This window comes from Gorilla gorilla, chromosome 8, assembly GCF_029281585.2.
Source record: "Gorilla gorilla gorilla isolate KB3781 chromosome 8, NHGRI_mGorGor1-v2.1_pri, whole genome shotgun sequence".
NCBI lineage: Eukaryota > Metazoa > Chordata > Mammalia > Primates > Hominidae > Gorilla > Gorilla gorilla.
The window spans coordinates 14,517,716-14,527,471 of record NC_073232.2 but is presented as its reverse complement, the minus strand read 5'-3'; the positions used below and the strand labels follow the sequence as shown (position 1 = coordinate 14,527,471).

At 51.7% G+C, this 9,756-nt stretch overlaps 1 long non-coding RNA gene across 1 annotated transcript; it reads left to right on the top strand.

The window, feature by feature from the left end:
- Positions 1–1,735: 1,735 nt before the first annotated feature.
- Positions 1,736–3,595, top strand: LOC129524940 (uncharacterized). The gene is made up of 2 exons (XR_008668929.1): positions 1,736–1,952; positions 3,197–3,595. It is a non-coding gene; the product is annotated as an uncharacterized lncRNA (long non-coding RNA).
- The last annotated feature ends 6,161 nt before the right edge of the window (positions 3,596–9,756 follow it).

The following is a 9,756-nucleotide window of genomic DNA, read 5'->3' as shown; positions in this document are numbered from 1 at the left end:
CTGTTCTTGGTGACTTTAGAGAACAGAAGTACTGAGAATGACAAGCATTGACTGTACTTTGTCTAATACTGAGAATGAAGGAGAATAAATGAGAATTCAAGAAGCATAAAACAAATTAGTTTACAAAGTCTGAGATAAGCTGGCATTTACTGACGATTTGCTTAGATACAGATCTCCTGGCCCTTAAACGTTAACTACAGTTCACAACCGTGTTGCCTGAGCCCCTAGTTATTCTCCCTTCTAGCTTCTCTCCATAATTTGGGAGGAATTTGACACTTTTGTGGTCAAAAGCAAGAGAAACTGAGACCCTCTCTGAGGTTCACTGATAATTTTATTCTGTTTTTAAAAATAAGGCCAAGATATAATAAAGTGCACAAATCTATACAGTTTGATGGACTTTTGTGTATGTATACAAGCATGAAATCATACCTTGAACCAAGGTTTAGGGCATTCCTCCTTAGATTGTTGTAGGTCTGAGAGACACACCTCCTTATACCTGGTGTATTCATCAGAAATGATCCCACGTGAACTTCGGAGAGATATCGCCTCCTATGAACACAGCAAGGATGTGGTTTTTGTCTTCAGGCTCATTAAGAAGTCCATATATTGATAAAATATATAACATTCACATCATAAAACAAAACAAACCATGCAGATGGATAGGAAAAGAAGGGGTATTGCCTTAAACTATGGTGGAAGACAATATTGTTATTTATTAGTTAATGAGCTGATTCTTTGAAAATGATTAACTTCTAGAATATAGATGTTGAACAAGGTAGCATTCCTCCTTATCACTGAGCAAATATTTGTGGATGGCTATTTGGATGCTAATAAAATGTATTGAGATCAATACCTTCTTCATAATTTTTGGCTCGTAAACATTTTGTTCATATCCTGGAGACTCATGTGTGCAGCACGTGTTTTTCACTGGACGTAGCAAAGCTTGTGGGGTCGCTTTCCTTCATAATTGTCTTCTGTGGATTTATGGTCAGCTTTTGTTTCAACAAAATCAACTACCAAAGAAGCTTGTGACCATGAGTTTGTGAGACATCTTCAAATTCATTTTTGTTGTAGGTGGTATTTAGTAGGTTTTTGTTCATTTGTTTGTTTGTTTGGGACGGGTTTGGCTGTGTCACCCAGGCTGGAGTAGAGTGGCGCATTCTAGGCCCACTGCAACCTCCGTCTCCCTGGTTCAAGCAATTCTGCTTCAGCCTCCTGAGTAGCTGGGATTACAGGCACATGCCACCATACCCAGCTAATTTTTGCATTTTTAGTAGAGACAGGGTTTCACCATGTTGGCCAGGCTGGTCTTGAACTCCTGACCTCAGTTGATCCACCCATCTCGGCCTCCCAAAGTGCTGGGATTATGGTGTGAGCCACAGCACCCGGCCTTTTTCTGAGAAAAAAAGATAGATATGTAATAATCTTGCATGATAGGTTTTTTGTTCTGTAGGGATCTCTGGCAGCCCCTGTTTTATCCATTGGACCAACTGTCTGTAAAGGCAGGTAACTTACTTACTTCTTTCTCCTGGAGAAGGACTTTTTGCCCTACCCGAAGCACACTAGTCACAGAGTTGTCCTAGTGACAAAGACACAAATTGAAGCTGCACTCAGTACTCATGGCTGATCAAGGGAAGTGAGCTCATCTCACCTTGACTCACAGTGATGACAGGTTCAAGCCCCTGCCTGTGGGCCCGTTCCTCAGAGAAGGTTTGCAATGGGGGTGGGGGTTGCCATGGTGATGCCCAGTCAACAGAATGGAGAAAAGAGAAATTTGGTTTGAAATGAAATTTGAGTCTTGAAAGAGGGCTGATATGAAGGAGAATCAAACAAGCCACATGGGAGCATCTGAAGGCCTGGAGATGAGGGCCTGTTGCATGGCTGTGAAAATTTGGCCTTTAAAATAACTAGGCATGGGCCAGAAATCACAGCCGGCAGCTGCGACCACCCAAGTGAGTCAAAGGGAGCTGGATGAGAAGGTGGGGGGCACGCCTGGGTTAGGGTCCTTGACAGTTTTGTCCAGATTGGGTTTGAGTGTGGGGTGTCCTCATGGGACTCTGGTGAGTTGGGGGTGGGAAAGGCGGTTGACTCCTTGGGGGCTGGTCACCACTCAACAGCTATTCTCCAGTGGCACTTTATAAAGCAATGTTAGCAATGGGAGTCCCCTGCCAAGACGTGGGTGGTCGGTACCCAGTGGCTTTCAAAGCCAGCAACCCAGGGATCTCACAGAAGTCCATCAGCCTGAAGGCAGGCATGTGGGAGATGACTAAAACCAGGTGATGTAGGCAAGAGGTACCCTCAGAACGCCCTCGAGTTGCCCCATTGTTCTTTTCTGTGCTGCCTGTGTGTGCAGCCACTGAGCTCCTTGTGTTTTCGGGAGGTGGAGTATGCATCCCTGTGGGCTCATCCATCCTCACCCTCATCATCCTCCCTGGCACCGTGCAGACTCTGAGCTTCTGCTCGCCCCACCCAGGTGTCTCTTCCCACCTGCCTCGGGGAGCCTGGCTGAACAGCAGGCACCACCCTGAGCCACCCCTTCCCAGCCAGAGCAGCTCCGGTCGGAGGCTTCCTCCCAACAGGCGGGCTTCTTAAGCCTCCTTAATCTGCACAGAGGAAATTCAGAAATCCAGTCATCCTGAAACCATCTTCTTTCGGGGCAGGACAGAACCCGTGTGTGTGGGTAGATGAGTGTGGATGGTGGGGGTGGGAGGCACATCTGTCATCGTGCTCAGCCCAGAACTTCCCAGATGTTCAGGCCAATCAGGGTGAACTCTTGAACTTCCCTGGGCCTCTGATGCCCGGCTAATGCCTCAAAAAGCCTCATCCGCGGGTGCTTAAAAAAAAAGACTTGAGGCTTCTTTACAGACACAGCTCATTCTAGAAATCTTCCAGCCCCAACATCACCAAAGGCGAAGAGAAGAAGGAAACTCACTATTCTAGCAGCCACTGGGCCAAGACCCTGTTAAGCCATTTTATGGGCCGTCCCCTAAAACATGACAATTCTGCCAGGCAGGTGTGGCAGAAGCGGGGCTATGTCTTTCCCAGAACACTGCAGCTTCAGCATGTCCTGCTTCGCCTCCCCTGGTTTCCAGCCAGGGCCCCTGGGAGTGATGCTGGAGGACGCCACCTCCAGGCTGCCCCAAAAACCTCCTGCCCAATACTCACACCCTCTCTCTTCATCTGTTGACCACTTTAGGGCAGGAGATCCAGCGGGGGACTACGGAGCTCAGTGGAGCTGCGGCTTGGGAGAAGCCCACCCAAGAGAACATGTAACTAGAAACCATCACATTCGGCTTCGTGTGAGGGAGAAGCAGGTGTTTCATTGCACGCGGTTACTGAGATCTGGGGCTGTTTGTTATTGCAGTGAGGACTCACCCTAACACACGAGGTGTTATATGCATTTTACAGATTGCCAAGATGGTACAGACAGCAGAAGTGGCAAAACAACACTTAAACTCAAACCTGCCCAACTTCAAAGTCCAAGCCCTTCCCTGGGCTTCAGACTGCCATCTTTGATGCTATCTTTCATTGAGATATTGTTTGCATTAAATGGGGGAACTTCCGGCACACGGTGGGCCTTGCCCAGCACCCACTCTTCCTAGGGCCAGCCTTACTCTGTGGGGTCAGCCTTTGACCGTCTGGGCCGTGAAGGTGGCTGATGAGGCCCCTTCGACAGCCAAGTTGGGGCACAGTCTCCTCCGGATGTTGTTATTCCTTCACAGTCTCATCGCAGGCGGGGAGGAAGTCGGAGGGCTGATTTAGAGGACAGAGATAAAACAGAGTGAGCAGAGGATGTTTGGCTGCAGTTGCTCCGGAGTTTCAAGGGAGAAAACACAAGCATTGCTGAGCAGCCATTAGGGGCTTGCACGCTCAGCTGGGCACATGTCCACACCGAGGCATCACGCGCGGTCTGAGCTGAGCTCTGGTCTCTGGGTTTCAGGACTTTCAGCACAGTCCTGGCCCTTCACATTTAGTCTGGGTGATCAGGGATGTAAACCAGCAATTGCAAGGTGGTGAAGCACCACCGTGGAAGGGCACCAGCCGGGCCCTGGGGTCACAGAAGTGCCCCAGGAAGTGTGGCCGTTAAGCCTGGTGAGAGGAGAGCGAGCCGGGAGGACGGTGAGAGACAGGCATGACGGGGCGGTGAGTGTGACTGCTGCTGAGCATGTCTGAGACGGCAGGCAGTCACCAAAGGCTTGTAAGCAGAGGCAACACCCTGACTTGCGGTTTGGAGAGATCACGGTGGCTGCCGTGCGGGGACGGAATGGAGGCTGCTCCAGTGACCCTGGCCGTGGGCAGTGGTGGGCGGGTGAGGGGACAGAGGAAAGTGGATGGAGTTGCTGCCCCCACAACCCTGCTGAGAAAGTGCCCACGGGACATGGCGGGGTGTGAGTCACACTTGGGCTGCTCTGCCTGGCTCTGCACCTATTTCGTGAGCTGGAAGGGACAGCCTGAGCCACGCCCCTTGGATGGACATCAATGCAGGAGTAAGGGTCTGTCTCCGAAGCTCTCTGAGCTCAATGCAGAGATATTGGGGCTGATGTGGCAGGAGGGGTGGGTGTGCAGGCCCGGCGGGGAAGGAGACTTCCAAACAGACGGGCTGCCCCACGGGGAATCTGGCTGGGGTCAGTCATTCTCAGAGTCAAACCATCTTCATTCAACTCCGAGGCTGCCCCAGGCCAGTAGCGTCCTTCCTGAGAGCGCTTCCTGCGAGATTTATGAGCCAGGGGCCAGGCCTGGATCGTAGAACGCTAGAGAATGCCTTGGCTGCCCAGGGAAGTCTGGAATTTCTTCCAAACCAAGCTTCCAGACGTCCCTCTGGACTCCTCTGTCTGAGGATGGGCACTTTAAAGGCCCAGGAAGGAACTCCCATGACACCGTTTTCCAACCTCCCATCTCACCTCCCTGGCAGCTCCCCATTTCCGGCATCTCGGCTTGGCAGGACCCCTCCAGGACCTCACTCCTCTGAGATGCAGACCTCACAGGTGACAGCAGCGTTTTGCTGACTCAGAGGCAACTACCACGATGACCCTCCAGCCCGTGTCCAGACCTGGGGCAGCAACTTGGACAGGGGGGCTACAGAAGCCGGGTCTGTGAGGTGGACCTGACGGGGGGCTGCAGAAGCCGGGTCTGTGAGGTGAACCTGATGGGGGGCTGCAGAATCTGGGTCTGTGAGGTGGACCTGACGGGGGGCTGCAGAAGCCGGGTCTGTGAGGTGGACCTGATGGGGGGCTACAGAAGTGGGTCTGTGAGGTGGACCTGGAGGGGCAGCCCTGGGGGGTTCACTCAACCTCGAAGACTTCAATTCCAACTCTGGCTGATTTTGGATTAGGAACACACAGCCAGCCAAATCTTGGTTACTAGGGTGCCAGAGATCACGTGGAGAAATGAAATAAAGAGAGAACCCCCAAATGGTGGTGCTGCCATGCATTGGAGCCTCTTGCCCCAACAGCATTCTTACTTTATTTATTTATTTCTCATCCACATTTTGCTGCAAAATTGTGCACATTCATAATGGCAAACAGAATATGGCAATAAGCTTCTATGTACACTATCATCAACAGCTTTCAATTCCTAATTAACCTTATTTTATCCATATTCCCCAAAATCCCCCATGCTGTTTCTTGGCAAATCTAGATGACCCATCACTCCAGCCTTAAAAATTTCAGTGTGTAACTGACCAAAGCTTTTTATTAGAATTGCTAGGTAGGGAGGAAATTTAAGTTTCTATGACTATGCCTAGTAAAGTTTGAAAAGAAGACAGCGGGGGAAATAGACATTGACAATTCATATCGAATAATTGCACAGAGACAGTTCCTTTGTTTGAGGCTAAACTGAGACAGAGCCTCAGATACCCTCACTCACTCCTCTCTGGCTGAGAGGGGAGGAATTTTCGTCTGGGTCGGGGAGCAATGAGGTGGGAGTTTTGTGCTTCGGTTCTGGGGTGGAGATGGAAGGTCATAGGTAGCAGTCCAGTAACTGGCCCCATAAGTGGTTCTGTGAGGCAGAAGCAGCTGCTTTGTGGAGGACTTGTGAGACTCTGAGGGAGGAGGAGGGAGGGCTCACGCACACCAAGGTGGCCCCCATTGTTCGGGTTTTGGGAACCCTGGGAGACAGTGGCCGTGGTCTCTGGTTCCCCTCACTGGGGCTCCAGGAGCAGTGGCCATGTTCACACGAGAATAAAGGGGTCAGGACCACGAGGATAAAGAGATACAGGCATGGCTGCTGGTGGGACCTGGTGGTCTGACGACAGAACACCACAAGACATCACTCAGGGACCGTGTGTCCTTTAGAGACACTTCCCTCCACAGGGATGTGGCCATCAGATGTCTGTCCAACCCGAGAGCTAGCTGTGAAATGGGCCCAGTGTGGAGGTATAGCCAGTGGGAGGGCTGGAACCATGGTCGGGAATGGAGGGGTTGCCTGCTGTGCCTATGGACGGGAGGGGCACCAGGAGAGGAGGGTCTGGAGGGGGACACCAGGAGAGGGGGATCTGGTGGTGATACCAGGAGAGGGGGATCTGGGGGGATACCAGAAGAGGGGGACCTGGGGGGCAATGACAGGAAAGGGGGATGAAGAGAGCGGGCTCTGGGGGGGATACCAGGAGAAGGGGGCCTGCGGGGGACAACAGGAGAGGGGGACCTGGGGAGAGATACCAGGAGAGGGGGATCTGGGGGTATACCAGGAGAGGAGGATGGTGGGGGACACCAGGAGAGGGGGACCTGGGTTTTACCAGGAGAGGGGTACCTGGGGGGATACCAGGAGAGTGCACCTGAGTGGGACACCAGGAGGTGGAGACCTGTGGGGGGGAATGCCAGGCGAAGGGGACCTGGAGGGTAACACCAGGAGAGGAGGACGGGGGTGGGGAGACGCAAGGAGAGGGTCAGGGCTTGGAGTCACTCTGCCATCTTGGGCTCCTCAACTTTGGGATGCCAGCTCAGCCTTTCTGAGACTTGGTTTCCTCATCTGTAAAACAGAGGGATCTCCCCACAGAGTGTTTGTGAGGATTAAAGGATTAATTCCAGAAAAAGGCTTAAAGCAATGCCTGTCCCGTGCCCGGCCCACAGTAAAGCTGGGCGTCCTTACTCCTGCTGTGGTCACTGGTGGTGTGATGACCGCAGCACAGGGCAGGAGGGACACGGCCCACAGGGCGTCCAGCCTCCTCGGCACCTGCTCCAGGGCCCTTCCCGTCACCTCCTGGCTCCTCCGTGCATGTCTTGCTCCAGCGCTGCGTGGGCGCCTGTCCCCATTGCTCCTGAACCCTACATTCCTTTCTCCTCACCTGGGACCCTCTTCCTCCCCTGTCTGTGGTGGAGGCTCCCAGCCTTGTCCAAGGGCTTCCTGGGAAGTCACTTTCTCTCCGAAGCATCTCACGCACCCTCCGGGCACCCTCATCCCTCCAGAGGTCCTGTGGCTCCCCAACTAGTGGGTGACGCTGTCCTATTGCTGGACGCCATGGCTTCGAGGGCCTGTGTTACCCTCGGGCAGGGCCTTTAGTCCTGCAGGCTTGGACTCTGTCTTATTCATCCAGCCCCTGCATGCCTGGCAGGGGCCAGGGCCTGGGCTGGGGGCTCAGGAGATGTAGTTGGATCTGAAAGTTGGGTTGGAGAATTCTGTAAACACATAGGATGCAGGGTGAGTGGCCGTATGGGACATGAGCAAAGTCCTCTGGGAACCTGAGGCGCAAACTCTGAGTTCATTTTCACACCCTCCGTGGTGCACACTGCCATATACCAGCAGGTGCCCCCAAACGCACAGCTGAATGACAGAGAGAAGTCAACCCATGCAGGCTTCATCTGACTGCCTCCAGATGACTGAGTCCATGGCCCTGGGCGAGCCCCTCCCGGAGGGTCTCCCTGCGTTCTCTGCCAGGTCTGGGCCCAGGACAATCCTCTGGGGGATGGGTGTGTTGACTGCTGGCTGTAGAGTGTGGCCTGTATCTGCCCCTCTCTGGGTCCCACCCTTCTGGGACTGTCTCAGATTTGAGGAAAGGAAGATGGATGTTGTCTGGTCTGGTCCGTGCCTCACCGTAAGGTGTCGTGTTGTGCTTTTGGCCACTGAAGATTTTCCCTGATCTCTGGAGCTCCAGCCAAGCTCTCCGAGCGCCAATATCATGTTTCCGTTTTCCCGCTGTTCTCAACAAGCAGCTGTGGATTGATTGGTTGATCGCAAGGCTGTTTTAAGCAAAATAAAATATATTTCTTTCAAGGAGTCCAAAGCTCTCAGAAGAGCATTTCCAACTTATTTCCAATAATCTCTAATCTCTGAACAATGTCAACCCATCACTCCTAGATCTTTCAGTCACTCCCCATCCCCCCACACTGACCCTTTCCTGTCTCACACACACTGTCTGGAGATAAAACTGGTGGGGGGCGGAGGTCTGGGAAAGAGAGAGAGACACATACACACAGAGAGTCAGAAAGAGATCAGAGAGACAGAGACAGAGACAGAGACAGAAAGAGTTAGTGAGATCAGAGACAGAGATTCAGAGAGATCAGAGAGACAGTCAGAGAGACAGAGACAAGAGAGAGGGACTCAAGTATGTTTCAGACAAGAACCTGAAGCAATTGAGTCAAAGTTCTGCAAAAAAACCCCACGAAATTTAATTTTAGATGGAAAAAAAATGATGAACCCCTTTGAGGCCTGCCTGTTAGTTTTGGTTGTGTGTCATTGTTTAAATATTCTTTGCATTTCCCCTCGCCAAAGACTCTAGTTAAATTAGAGCCAGCTTAAAGCACGCGTTATTTATGGCCGTGCCTACCCCTAAGCCTCGGGGTTGTTTTGAGCCAGCAGGGAAGGTGTACTTAATATAGAGCAGGAGGGTATGTGTGCAATGTTCTTTGAATGATGATTGCAAGGTGCACAGAGAAGATTTGACTTTATTTAGACATTAGGTTTCTTCACAGTCTCCTCTCTGGAAGGGCTCTTGGCTTCCTCTCCAGACAGCATGTGTGTGGTAAGGAAAAAGCCTGCATGTGGAGGTCTGTGGGAGGAGGTGTGACCGCAGGATCAGGGTAAAAGATTTTCATTATGAGGGAGGTTGCGTCACCCACACTTGGAATTCCCAGGAGGTGCAGTTTGATTAAATATTTATACGGTCCAGGTTACCCTCAGCTACCCCGATAGTGAGTGCTCCCCGAGGCAGTGTGTATTTTGGGGAACAGTAAAAAAAATCCACGCTGCTTAATCAGAGATAAAACATTCAGAGACGGCAATGATTGGTGCATACCTGCGTGGAGGGTCTACACTCTAAAATATTTGCCAGCATATTATTCTCAACTTATGAAGCAACACACCAAGGCATTCTGGGTAGAGGGGGAGACCCATAAAAAAGCTTGTGCCTTTAATAAAAAGTGTACCGGCCGAGCGCGGTGGCTCACACCAGTAATCCCAGCACTTTGGGAGGCCGAGACAGGAGGATCTCTTGAGCCCAGAAGTTTGAGGCCAGTCTGGGCAACATGGTGAAACCCCATCTCTACAAAAAATACACCAATTAGATAGGTGTGGTGGTGCATGCCTGTGGTCCCAGCTACTCAAGAGGCTGAGGCAGGAGGATCACTTGAGCCGGGGAGGTCAAGGCTGCAGTGAGCTGAGATCGCACCATTGCACTCCAGCCGGGGTGACAGAGCAAGACACTCTGCCTCAAAAAACAAAATAAACAAAAAAACCACGTACTTTCATAAAGCTGAGTTGTGTTTGCAAGGACACGTCTCCCCTATAAGGAAGACTTGGGAGAGAATTGATGCTGAGAACACC